Source organism: Dipodomys ordii, unplaced genomic scaffold (assembly GCF_000151885.1).
Source record: "Dipodomys ordii isolate 6190 unplaced genomic scaffold, Dord_2.0 Scaffold31, whole genome shotgun sequence".
NCBI classification, from domain to species: domain Eukaryota; kingdom Metazoa; phylum Chordata; class Mammalia; order Rodentia; family Heteromyidae; genus Dipodomys; species Dipodomys ordii.
Window position 1 is genome coordinate 343,852 of NW_012267247.1, and position 12,985 is coordinate 356,836.

The following is a 12,985-nucleotide window of genomic DNA, read 5'->3' on the forward strand; positions in this document are numbered from 1 at the left end:
ATATATTTAAAATATATACCATTAGTGAAATTCTAATAGTGACATTAAAAAAACGAAACTAGGGCTGGGAAGTTGGCTCCATGGTAGAGTGCTTGCCTCTTGCATGAGGCCCTGGGTTCGATTCCTCAGCACCACAGAAGCAGAAAAAAAAGCCAGAAGTGGCTCTGTGGTTCAAGTAGTAAGGTGCTAGCCTTGAGCTGAAGAGCTGAGGGACCGTGCTCAGGCCCAGAGTTCAGCCCCCATGACTGACAAAAAAACAAAACAAAACAAAACAAAAAACAAACAAAACTAAACACAGCTAAACAACAACAACAACAAAAACAGAAGCCAATTGTCTTACACGTGAGTTCCAGCAACAGAAAGCTGACTAATACAGGACTTGTTTCAGGGTTAGCAGGCCTGTTTGGGTTGGGGAGGAGTCTTTTCCAGGGGAGAATGGGAGGTGGAGGGGTAGCAGACCACAGGAGCAGAGGCTCACCTGCATGAAGACACCTGAGAGGCTTTGATGGCCCAAGTGCCTTTCCTCATGTGGACCCTATTAGTGAGCACTGCTCTGTCTCTTGGGTGTAAAATGTCTGTTCTCATTCCTCCAGTTCTCCTCCCCTCTACTCATTCTCCTGCTGCCTGGTTAGGCTTTAGAATCCTTTCTCTCAAAGGCACACAAGTCTTCTTGTCCTAACCCTACAACCCTGAGGCTTTGTGACCCTACATACTTCACCATTGCCCTCTGTGTTTTGACTTCTTTACCAGTAAAGAAAAACCCCAAAGAATTTGCTGTCCCCCTCTATCCTAAAGTGCACTACTTGGGCCATAACACAGGAAACATCCAAAGGAGACTCAAGGACCATTGGAGAACGATTGGGAAAAAAAAAAAAGAATGAATCTCTCAGGTTTTAAGCCCAGGCTGGCTTAGAACCACGATCCTCCAATCTCACCCTTTTGAGTAGCTGGGATTATAGGCATGAGACACCAGTGCCTGGCTTCATTTCTCATTCTTGCTTCCTATCTATTGGGGTTGACAGGAGACACTCAAAATAGTCATTTAAGCTTGGAGGTCACTGATGGATCTGTCCCTGCCTTGAACATTGTCAATCACTGTGTTTCACAGAACATGACTTTGAAGGTCTCACTCTAATAATCAGTCAGCCTGGAAGTTCCACTCTTACTTGTATGCCATTGGCCCAAACTAATCACAGGGTTACTTTGTCTCATGAATCATTGGCTAGAGCCAGTCACATGACACATCCAACTGCAAGAGAGCCAGGAAATGTCTTGCTACCATGTACCTAGAAGGTAGAGAGATAGAAACACCTGATGAATAGCAGTAGTGCACATGATTGAAAAAATTAGTGGAGAGCTGAAAGAGACATGGGACAGCTGACATTTTAGATCTTCACCCACTCGGATTCCAGAGCCCCAAGCCTGAGTTTATACTCTTTATAATTTGCAACCCATAACTGCCCCTGGGAGCTAATGGGGAAAGGCAGCTGGGTGTAAATTGGGCACCAATTGGGGGGCACAGCTATGTTGGAATCTAAGACAGATGCAGCCGTTGCTCTAAAGGAGCCAATAATTCAGTAAGAAACACCAAAGCATAGAATAGCATGAGGATTTGACATCCTAAATCCAAGTTGGAAATCGGCCAGCTGAGGAAAGAGGAGGCAGTGGGATCTGTAGCTACACTGGGTGGTTGTCATTTTTGCTCCTGTCTCCACGTGCTGGCTGCCCACGGGCTATATTATTCTGTGGTTTCTGATTTCTGCCTCTATCTCTGTCCAGGCTCCTCATGGAGGGAGCTTTTGGAAAGATTTCTCATTCCTGGGGCAGAGAGCAAAAGCTTTTTCCAAGGCTTTGGTGTTGGAAGTGCATTAAGATTGTTTTTAGTAAGTTATGTGTTCTTATTAAAGGGACTGTTTCATTCTCATTACATTTTTACAGATATTTTCCTGGTAATATTGTGCTAACCTTGTTCTGAACTCCATAGTCAGAGGAGGGCGGAGAGGGAGAAGGAGAGGAGGAGGGAGGGAGGAAGGGAAGTTAAATTTGAATTTGCTATCATTTGGAGGAAAATTGCTCCATCACTGAAACTTTGAGTTGTGCAATGTGGTTTGAATTAGGAAAATGTAAAGGCTTGGTGGATTACATATTAAAATGTGAATTGAGCTGGGCACCAGTGGCTCACACCTGTAATCCTAGCTACTCAGGAGGCTGAGATCTGAGGTTGTGGTCAAAGCCAGCCTGGGCAGGAAAGTCCATGAGACTTATCTCCAATTAACCACCAGAAAATGGGAAATAGTGCTGTGGCTCAAAGTGATAGAGTGCTAGCCTTGAGTGAAAAAGCTCAGGGACAGTGCCCAAGCCCCAACTTCAAGCCCCATGGCTGACAAAAAACATACATACACACACACACACACACACACACACACACACACAAATCTGAGTTAATATCTAATATAGCAATGTCAGAAAATAAGAGAAATCACACATGCATAGTCATTTATAAGATACAGTTTCACTAAGAACTATAGCTTAAATCCTTTTGTTCTCAGAAGATATTCCAAGACCCTAATCTTAGCTTAAGTACCCTTCCTGTTACCATCCTGCCTTCCCCTATAGCCCCCTTTGTCTTTGACTTCTGTCTGCACACTCTAGGTCTAGGCCACCTTACACTTACTCAAACAGTGCCTTTGTATGTGCTATTCCCTCTGCCAAGGGCACCCATCCCCATCACCTACTTAGAAAATCCCTTTTCTTCCAGTGACTGCCTGCGCCCCTCTCCCCGCCCCCAGCTCAAACTTCTTCTATTCTGCAAAACCTCCATCGAGTTTTTCCCTATCCCTATATGATCTCTTATCAACCACTGTGTACATTGTAGAAACTTCTCTGACAGTCCTTTTCACACCAAATGACAGGTGTTCCCTGCACAACCAAGCCGTACAGTCTTTTTTTTTTCTTTTTGGTCAGTTATGGGGCTTGAACTCAGGGTCTGGGCACTATCCCTGAGCTCTTTCACTCAAGGCTAGCACTCTACTGCTTTGGGTCACAGTGCCACTTCCAGTTTTCTAGTGGTTAATTGGAGATAAGAGTCTAACAGGGACTTCCAGCCCAGGCTGGCTTCAAATTGTGAAGGATTACAGATGTGAGCCATTGGTGCCTGGCTCCAAGCTGTAGAGTCTTTAAGGGCTGCATTTGTGTCTCTTTCTATCTGTGATACCTAGTATAATGCCTATAATAGACATCCAGGGCTCAATATAGCTTTCTATACTGAGTGAACAAATGAATGAGTGAATGGATAAATGAATTGAAGAATCTGAAGGACTTCCTAGTATAAATTCCTCTCCAACACAAGAATACCCTCCTTCACTGATGTTAACCAGCTATGGGTCCACTATGGCCATTAGCTTGCTTGTGTTGATAAAGTTGTATTAGAATACAGCTGGCCTCCATTTCTTGGTGTGCTTTTGTTCTGTGGCAGCAGAGTTGGGCAGTTGGGATGCCATGGTCCTCAAAGCCATCTCCAGGGCTTTATAGAAAAGTTCACGTACCTCTATCCTAAAGCTTTGACGGAAACTCTGAGAGATTGGTAAAAGCTTTGAAACTGAGTATAGATGTATGCATGTGCAGGCAAGTGCGTGTGTGTGTGTGTGTGTGCGCACACAGATACACACACTCAAAGACACTACATTCAATTTCATCAGGATCAATGACTCTGTGAAGCTTGTTTGTCAGTCTCTCAGGAATCCATGAACACCAGGCTCCAAGATTCTGTTGCCCAAGGCCAGCAAGGCCAAGGTGGAACCAGTGATGGGGCCTGGTACAAAGCTTGGGGGAAATACCTTCTCTCTTAAGCATCAAAGGGTAAATGAGTGCAGCCCCCTAAAATAGCCCTGATACAGAGTCAAGCATCTTGCATCCATGGTTTGAACAGGTGTCTCCCTCCAAAACTCACGTGCTAGCACTCAAACCCTAATATGACAGAAGTAATAGATGAGGCCATTGGGAGGCTGTTAAGTCATGAAGGTGGGGGTTGCCATCAGTGGGATTAGTGACCTCATTACGAAGACTAGATAGTACAAACTAAGCAGCCATTTTGCAATGTGAGGATGAAATCAGGTTCCATCTTGGAAATAGCGAGCAGCCCTCACAAGACCCGGAACCTGCTAGCACCTGGATCCTGAGCTTCCAACCTCCAGAATAGAGAAAGAACACATTTTTATTCTGTATTAATTATCTAGCCTCAGGCATTCTGTGATGGCAGCGGGAATGGGCTAGTAATCGCCCTCATCTCAGGGAGTACTTCTGTGTTCCATGGAGATGAGCCCAGCTTGTAGGGTGTCTTCAGGCTCGCTTCCACCTGGGTAATGAGCCTTGGTCCAATTGCACATAAGCCCATGCTCTCAGCCAATGCAGAGAGGCCAGGAGAAGGCAGAGTGGGAGGGGAGTGTGGCCCTCCAATTCTCCAAAGTAGCGGAGCAGTGGAAGCAGAGCCAGCCCCATTAAATCGATCACACCCCAGCTTTGCTTTCTTATAAACAAGGGGTGGTCTGAGAATGCCTGTGTCTGAGAGTTAATGAAGCTATGAGCAATGGGCTTTGTGAGGCCTCTGGGAAGCAAATTGTAGGCCAAATGAGCTCATTTTTTTACAGGAATTATTAAATTAGCAGATGAAGGGAGCACATTAGACATTATGAATCTTACTTTAGCAGACCCTTTGATAAAGAGGAGGCTGCACAGATGCTGGCTAAATTCCTCCTTTCTAGGCTGGAGGGGAGCTGGTATCCCTAGGATCACCAGCAGAGGGCCAGCACCCTTGGGAGGGATGTGGGGAGGGGACAGTTCAGTGGCCCTGGATTGCAAGTCAGGCTTGTCTTGGGGGCTCAATACACCACAGTCTTTGGCTGAAAAGGGGCTACTGCTCTCATCTTATAAGAGGTGTTATGCTCAGGGTGAAACTACTTTAACCATCTTCCAATGGCACCTCCTCTTAATGGGCCTCACTCACCCCTGCTCAGGGGGTACAGTGAGCTGCTGGGTAGTTTGAGGGCTTAGTCTGAGCCTTAGTCTCTAAGTATAGTAGAGGGCTCCTGGTCAGGATCTCACATGGGTGACTTAGAAATGGAGCAAAGCTGAGAACAGGAATTAGAGAGATGACTGGGGTTGGAGCTTACCTCAGTTGGTAGAGCACTAGCCAATGAGTAAAAGTGTCAGGTATTGAGTTTGAGGTCCTATTTTGGACAAAAAAGAAGCAAAGCAAAACAAAAAAATAAAACAAAAACATAAAAACCCCCAACCCCCAAACAAAAAGGAATTAGAGAGAAAGAGAGAATAGGCAAGGGTTGGGGTGAGCCTTGTAGGCTGAGGGACACAAAAGGGAGATGGCCAAGGGGGAGGAAGGGAGAGCAGGGAACAGTTGCTGATCGCCATGCTGAGGAAGGTGTGGCGGAGAGAAGATGACCTAGAGGAGTCACCGAATGTCCAGCTTTGTGGGTATCAAACAAACTCTCCATTCCTAAAGGCACTCCAGGACCAGAACCAGGACTGGCAGAAGATAGGAGAAAAGCCTGATGCTAGCTGAAGGGAAAGGGCTAAAGCTCTTTGTCTGTGCTCTGTCTGTCTGTGGAAGCTGTTCCCACAGCAAAGCCTCCCAGAGTGGCTGCAGGTATATGGAAGTGGAAGGGGGAAGGTCCACATTTACCTCTAAGAGTCACTAGGAACAAACCATGTCTGAACACAGAAGGGGTTAGACATTCCAGCTTGAAGATTACTCCCAAAGGGGTTGAGGGAGACCTACCAGTCTTCCAACCCTCCTGGCATAAGGGCTGGGGTGGAAATTGTTTTCTGAGAGCTTTCCCTAGAAGTGACACGAGAGCCATCAAAATTGGGAGAGGGATGGGCACTGGTGGCTTGTGACTACAACTCTAGCTACTCAGGAGGCTGAGATCTGAGAATCACTGTTCGAAGTCAGCTAAGGCAAACAAACTAGAGAGACTCTTTATCTCCAATGGCACAGCAAAATACCAGCAATAGAGAGTGTGTGGTCAGTGTGTGTGTGTGTGTGTGTGTGTGTGTGTGTGTGTGTGTGTGTGTCTTTGAGTGGTAGAATACTAGCCTGGAGTGAAAAAGCCAAGTGAGAACTCAAAGCCTGGGGGCTTGAGTTCAAACCCCAATGCTGAGAGAAAACAAACAACAAAAACTAGAAGAGGGAAAGACAAGGAAGGAGCTGGCTGAGAAAATACAATCCCCGCACAAGCCTTTCCTGAACTACTATAGTGCATCCAGATCTTCAACAGATGGAAAGGAGCTGTGGGAAGCTTGTTAGGTAGCTGGCAAGGTGCAGAAGGCCACCAATCCGTCTTAGATCCGTTGGACACAGCCAAGGGCTTGCTTGGGGCTCTCTGGAAACAATGGTATTCCCTGCGGGGGATTTGCTTCTTGGAGCTGGAGGAAGATACAGTGAGTGGTGAGGGACAAGCAAGGAAGGTTGAGGAGTAATTTTCTCATGGCTGCACAGCTGCCACGACCTCTTCATTTTGGTTTCTTTCCTGGTAGGAGAGTATGAGTTCCATACAGGATAAGGAACAAGGTCAGTATCAGATGGATTTGGGAGCATGGGTGTAGCTTGTAGGTGAATGCTAGAACTCAGGGGACAAGGTCAGAAGCCAGGCGGTCAGGAGGAGAGGGCTCATGGCACATTCCTAGGGTAGCAGAAGCTTCAGTTTGGTTGCTAATGGAAGTGGAATTCTTACTCCCGAGAGTCTGCATTTGGTGCAGAAGAATCAACATGTGCTGTTCAGAAGTGTGTCTCAAGGTATGTCATGTTTGCTTTGCTGCAAAGGGTGTGCTTGACTGCCCCAGGAATCCTGAGGCTCTTGCCCTGCATATGTGTATGTGTGTGTCTATGGGGGGAGTACTTGATCACACACCACCTTGCCCATCTCTGGATGGAAGTGGTACTGAGCAAGCTTGCTCTCACACAGCCAAAGTCCAAGGCCCTTTGTTCCCTTGTTGACTGGCCTGCCACCCTACCTTGTAGTGGATCCTGGGCCACTGGAACAGGTTGTATACATCTTATCAGGGCCTCCCTAGCTCCTCCACCCTGGGCCCTCACCATCTCCTCTCCTGCCCTTGTGTTCTAATTGCATATGGATGTTGAAACAGAGAGAGGGGCAGTGCCAAGCCTTTCCTGAGTTTCTTCAGGAGCACTAAGGGCCAGGAGCCAACTTAGGACACAAGAGGACCCCTTCCCCTTATACCAATGCTCACCCTATGCTGTTCCAATGAACATTTGCCACGTGCTCTGACTAGCCAAAGCCACATGGAGCCCAGTCTCTTCAGAGTCCGAAGCCATTTGTTCCAAAGGCAGACTGCAGATGAGGAACCTTTGCCTGCAGACAGAAGGTCTCAGCCCACAGAGCCAGGCCCCTTCCTCACCCACAGAATGATTTGGGGGTTAGCTCCTATCTTTAACCTGAGCCTTTTACTCTGTGGAATGAGGCTGGGCTGTCTTGTCTGGATCCTTCAAATTAGGATTGGGGCAATTAGATGAGCTATTATCTGGCATGCAGATGTGTGGCACCCTGTGGCCAGGCTCAGTTAGATAAACTCTCAATTCACGGGTGTGCTGACAAACACCCAACAACTGGATGCCCACAAAGCCAAAAAGCCCTGCTTTGCAGAGTTTGCTGCTTTCTCTGGTGTAAATCCTCCAGCCATGGCAGACTGCAATCTGCTAGCATGAAACCATTGAACACAGAGGCAGAAGGAGCTGTGCAGGATCAGCTCTTGTGAGCCAGCAGGAGCCGCCCCCAGCACATGGGTGACTTTATCTTACACATAATAGCCGCCCAGCCAGAGGAAGAATCTAGACCAAGGTCAAGCAGGAAGGCACAAGAGCTCAGCACCTAGCACTGGGTCTGAGCCAGAGGTGAGGCTGTAAGTGACCAACATGAGCCAGAAAATGAGGTCCTAGGAAGAGGAGGAGCAGGGTTGGAAGTGTGACACGTAAGAGAGCCCAGGCTGAGGGGGCGGGGTCATCGGATGCTGGGTGATGGACAGGTGGGTGGGCCCCTCCCATGTCTGGAAAACAGCATTGCCTCCTGATGTTTCCAGACGTGGGGAGGGAGCCGGCCAAATAGGCAGGTGTTCCCTGAATATCAAGGATGACGTGTGATCAGGCCGAGCCAGGAAAGGGCAAATCCAATCTCTGTAATTGTTGGTGCATCGGTTCCTGTGATGGTCTCACGAGGATGATGCCAAGGGCCTGGGGAGGGGGGGAATGCCCTGTCTGACATCATCTGCTATTTCTGGACCAATTCACAGCCTCTTCCAGTGGGGACTTCCTTCAGGACATAAATCATCTAGTCTTCTCACGAATACCTCGCAGTCCTGAGAAAACAGAGTCAGAGGGAATCCGAGTACACGTAGTCTCTAAGGAGGGAAGTTGAGAAGAATCACTGAGGTGAGAGTTCACATCTCACCTTTGCCCCCTATTAGCCTAAGGGCTTTGAATCATTTCTCTTCCCTGGCATCTGATTTCCTGGCATGGGCTAATAGTGCTCAGTGATCTCTCTCACATCCTCCTCTCCCTGTGCTCTGGGGGTAGGGCTGGGGCAGGGTAGGGAATATGGGAGGGGACAGGCATGGGAAAGTGGGCTGGTGCGCATGACCTGCATTCCTCCTCTTGTCAAGGGGCTCAGTCTCTTTGTAAGAACTTGGTCATAGGGGGCCTCAGAGGACGAGAGAAGAGCCTGGGTTCTCAAAGGCTCAAAGCCAAATGTCCTCAAGTAAAGACACCTGTTGTCTGTCACCTGTGTGTGTGTTTGCCTAGTGTGTCTGACTTTGTTTCCCCTCAAGGCTGTTTCCATCTGTCTGTCCATCTGACCTGGGTGAGGGAAGAGATGCATAAGGGCTTGTCTCCCACCTGCTGCCCGCATCTCTGCAGAGGCCAGGCCAGCTTCTTGTCTGTCTGTCAGTCTGTGGGATCTGCTTCCCATGGCTCTGATTGCAGTTCATTCTCGCACACCTGGGCTCCACTGTATGATGTGTGAGTGACAGCGCGGTGACAAATGCGAGCAAGAGAGTGACAGACGGGAGCACACATGCTGAGGATGAGACACGTGCACACACAGAGGGTTGACAGCTGGGTTGTTCCCTTTGAGAGGAGGTCACTCAAGGTCACCCCCACATCAGAGAGGTGCCCCAGCACTGTCCATCCATCGCTCTATAGAGCCCTGACTGTCTGCATCCCTGATTGTAGACAGAGATGCCCCCACTGAGACCCCAGGAAGGGGGAGGAAAAGGAGGAGGGACAGTACCCATGGCAACTGATGGAGACACACATGTTGGTGCAGAAAGGACCTCTGAAACAATGGAGCTGTCCAACAAGCAAAAGGGGCTGTTGGTGGGAGTAGTGATCTCCCTGTCCCTGGAGTCATTCAATTATGGGCTAGCCATTCACCTATCAGGGCTGTCATGGGCAGAATGTTGTGCCTTGAGAGATAAGAGAGGTTGAGTCGAGCTGGCAGCTGACGGTGTTTTGTGTGAATGAATAACACATGACTTTTTAGTGCCTGGCACATAGTAGGTGCTCAGAAACAGAACTGTGGTTAGACTGTATGGAGCAACCTTACCACGGCTTTTGTGCCGGGAGAGATGAAAGGCTCTTGGCCACAGGTTATAGATAAAGAGGAGCTGGAAACCTGGGGTAACAAAAGGTTTCCCAGAATAGGAGTGTCTCTGTCTCCTTCACCCTCATTTGCATGGCTCCCACAAGCCTCCCTCCCATCTCCTAACTCAATTTCAATTTCAATTTCAATGTCAATAACTTCCCTGGCAAGACAAGCAGCCAGGGGTTGCCAAAGTGGATGGGAACATTGAGTTTCAGACTCGGCCCAGTTTGTCTAGCCAGAGCTTGTCCCTCTCTCAGGCCTGCCAGGCCCTTCTGACTGCACATCTCCCTCTCCTCTCTGCCCTTTAGGGAGAATTATTTTTTACCTTCTCCAGCTGTCTGTGAAGTTATTCGATACACTCCCTTCTTTGGTCAAGACGTTCAAACAACAGGAGCACACTGGAGGGGGAGCCAGAAGCCTGCTCTGTGGCTCTCCACAGGATGTGCTGGGGGATGGAAGGATGAAGAGGGCTTAGCCCAGGTCCCTGAGAGCCCAGGGAGGCAGAGGCAGATGAGAATCAACGGTTCCAATAATGTGGTGGGTACTTTGCAATAGGAGGGCAGAGGGGGCTCTAGAGCACAGAGGGGGACTCTCAGTTTGAGGTAGGGCTGGGCGGCTGTCTCAAAGAAGCAGACAGGGAGGCACTTCCCAGGTATCCTTGGATGGCAGGCTGCCCAGCTCTCCCCACACGGGTCAGTGGTGGCTGGAACATCAGCAGGGTAGACACCCTGTCACTTTAAGACACGGCAATATTTGGCTACGTGGCTGATCCTCTGCAAGGGACAGATTTGGCATAGAGGTATAACAGGAGGCATCTAGCATGTCAGTCACTAAGCTCACAGGGAAAGGTCCTGCAGGGAAGGTTGGAGAGAGGAGCCAGGAGGGCCCAGGGCACCACTGGAAGCCCTGGTAGTGTGGAGCAGGGCAAAGGTGAGACAGGAGCAGCCCCGATGGGCAGAGATGAATGGGAAGATAGCGTGAACTGACGCAGACTTTGCCAACTTGGCATCCCTACGCAGCAACTGACCAAGATCACTACTTTCTTCTACTTAGGGCCACAATTCAGGGGATCAGACAGACAGGGGCTGAAGCAATGCTGCCAGGAAAACCCTGTTGAGCATGAGCCCTCTCTTCCTCCTCTTTCAACCCAGCATACTGCCAGGAGGAGGTGCTCTGCCTGGCGTTCTTTATAACACAGCAGAAGAGAGGTCGCCGGGCAGAGTTCCTCAGGCAGGAAGGACCTGGCTCCCAACTCTTATTTCTCAAAGCCTGGGCCAGGCACAGGAGAGACCCTGGGATCAAGAGCACTGAGCAAGATGGACAAACCTCAGAGGGCCAAAGAGTTCTGTCTGTGCTGGAGTCTGGAGATTGCCACGAGATGATGCTTGGGTTTCTTGGGGCCTCTTGGACTTTGGGATTTGAACCTTTGTAGAAGATCCTGGGTCAGGAGCTCCAGCCCATCTATTCCTCCTGCCTCCCCTCTTTACCTAGCTTTAGAATGAAATGTAACCACAGGTTGGGGGCAGATGGGGCACTGTGGAATGAGGGCATGCTTCCAATATTGTTGCTGGGTACGTTGGGGTGCGTTCTTGCCACTTCTAGAGCTTTATTCTGCTCCTTAGTTAGATGAGAGCCATAGGTCAGATCAGCTGTTTACAAAGTGGAGTCCTTGGAAGGCTGTTCCTGCGTGTTGTCCTAGGGAAAGACGTTTGGGAGAATTCACATGCCTCCTTGTAAACTTACATAGGAGGCGGTGGCACTGCCCTATACACAGATTCCTGCTGAACTGTGTAAGGCCATGTGTTCCCCAAACCACTACTTCATCCCATAGAAGGAAGGAATGGCCTCGGCCACCTTAGAAAGTAAATATTAGACTAAACGTTTCTGGAAGATTCCTTCCAAGTCTGAGAGTCTAGGTGTCTGTTTCTCCAAAGAAGGCGGAGGTGGCCTCTTTCTGCTTCTCTTAGATCCTCATGGCAGGGTGGGTAGATTGTCCCACTGTTTGTTTGGGAGGGGTGAGTCGTAGAGTGCTTCAAGGTGGTGGGGAACTGGTTCCAGACCTTTTTTTTTCTTTAGCAGAAGGGGTAATCCTTCCAGGAAGTCTAACTGGGGAGTTATAGCTCCCTTCCCAGGCAGGCTCAGGCTCTGTCTAATCTCTGTTGTCCCTATGCAGGTCTTACACCCTTCTTGAGAGAGACTATGGAAGAGATTATAGGTGAAGACAGGGTGAACACAGAGGTTGAGGTACATCATCTACTAATAACCCGAAAAAAAACAGTATCCAAGAATTCACACCCACATAAGGCTAACCCTGGGCTAAAGTATAAAGCACTCCATTGTAGGGTTTGTGTAGCGTGTGTGAAGAGCTGGAGTTTTGGATTCAGATTGATTAGGAGACCATTCTGCCCACCAAGAGACTTAGGAAGATCTGAGCTGATCTTCCTGAAGTGATGGACTATGTTAACCCAGCTCTCTTCATGATCTGTTGATCATGCCAGCAGCAACCTTGAACTGTGGAACCTTGGAATGCCAAGACCTTGGAAAGCTAGGTCACTGGATGCCCTTGTCTCCTTTGCCCATGTTATGTGTTCCCAATTTGTGTGTTCCCCATCCTGTCCCTGGCCATTACACTTGTCCCTGTAAATAGGTAATTAAAAAATTCAAATATAACATAAGCCAATTAAATACTAGCGCAGAAAAGTTGTGTTTCTATGGTAATTAATTTATGCTTTGGAAAGGCTGCTAAAAACTTGCTGTGGAATTAGGTGTGGGCAAGACTAGAAGAGACCTAAGGGGGAGAAGCTGGGAAATCAACCCTATACAAGGGGTCAAACTCAAGGAGTCTCCTTGGTGATTGATGGCTTGTGTGAACAAAGACAATGTGCTCTTCATTCTGTGAGACTGGGAAACCTGTTCCCTCTTTCTCAACTTCATTTTTCTTGACTTTAAAATAAGTACAATATTTTCCTACTTTGCAGAGTTGCTGTGGGGAGAAGATAAAACCTGGGCAGTCCTCATCCTGTTAGTTCTCAACAATTCCACTTTCCTCTTCCTGCCTTGCCCACCTTCCCCCATCACAGATCCTAGCTAATCTCATTGTGGCTAGGGTTGAAGGAGTGGCCTCTCTTGGAAGGGACAGCTTTGAAGGAGAAAGGTCTTTCCTGAAGAACACCTGGTCTATGGAGTGATTCTGGCTGTGTGACACAGCAGCAGGAAGACGGTTTATGCTGGAGACCCTCTTTGCCATTCCGGAGGTCACAGATGCTAAGAGAGGTGTGTTCATCCTGTGACTTGGCCATCTTTGTCCCTTCTGGTGA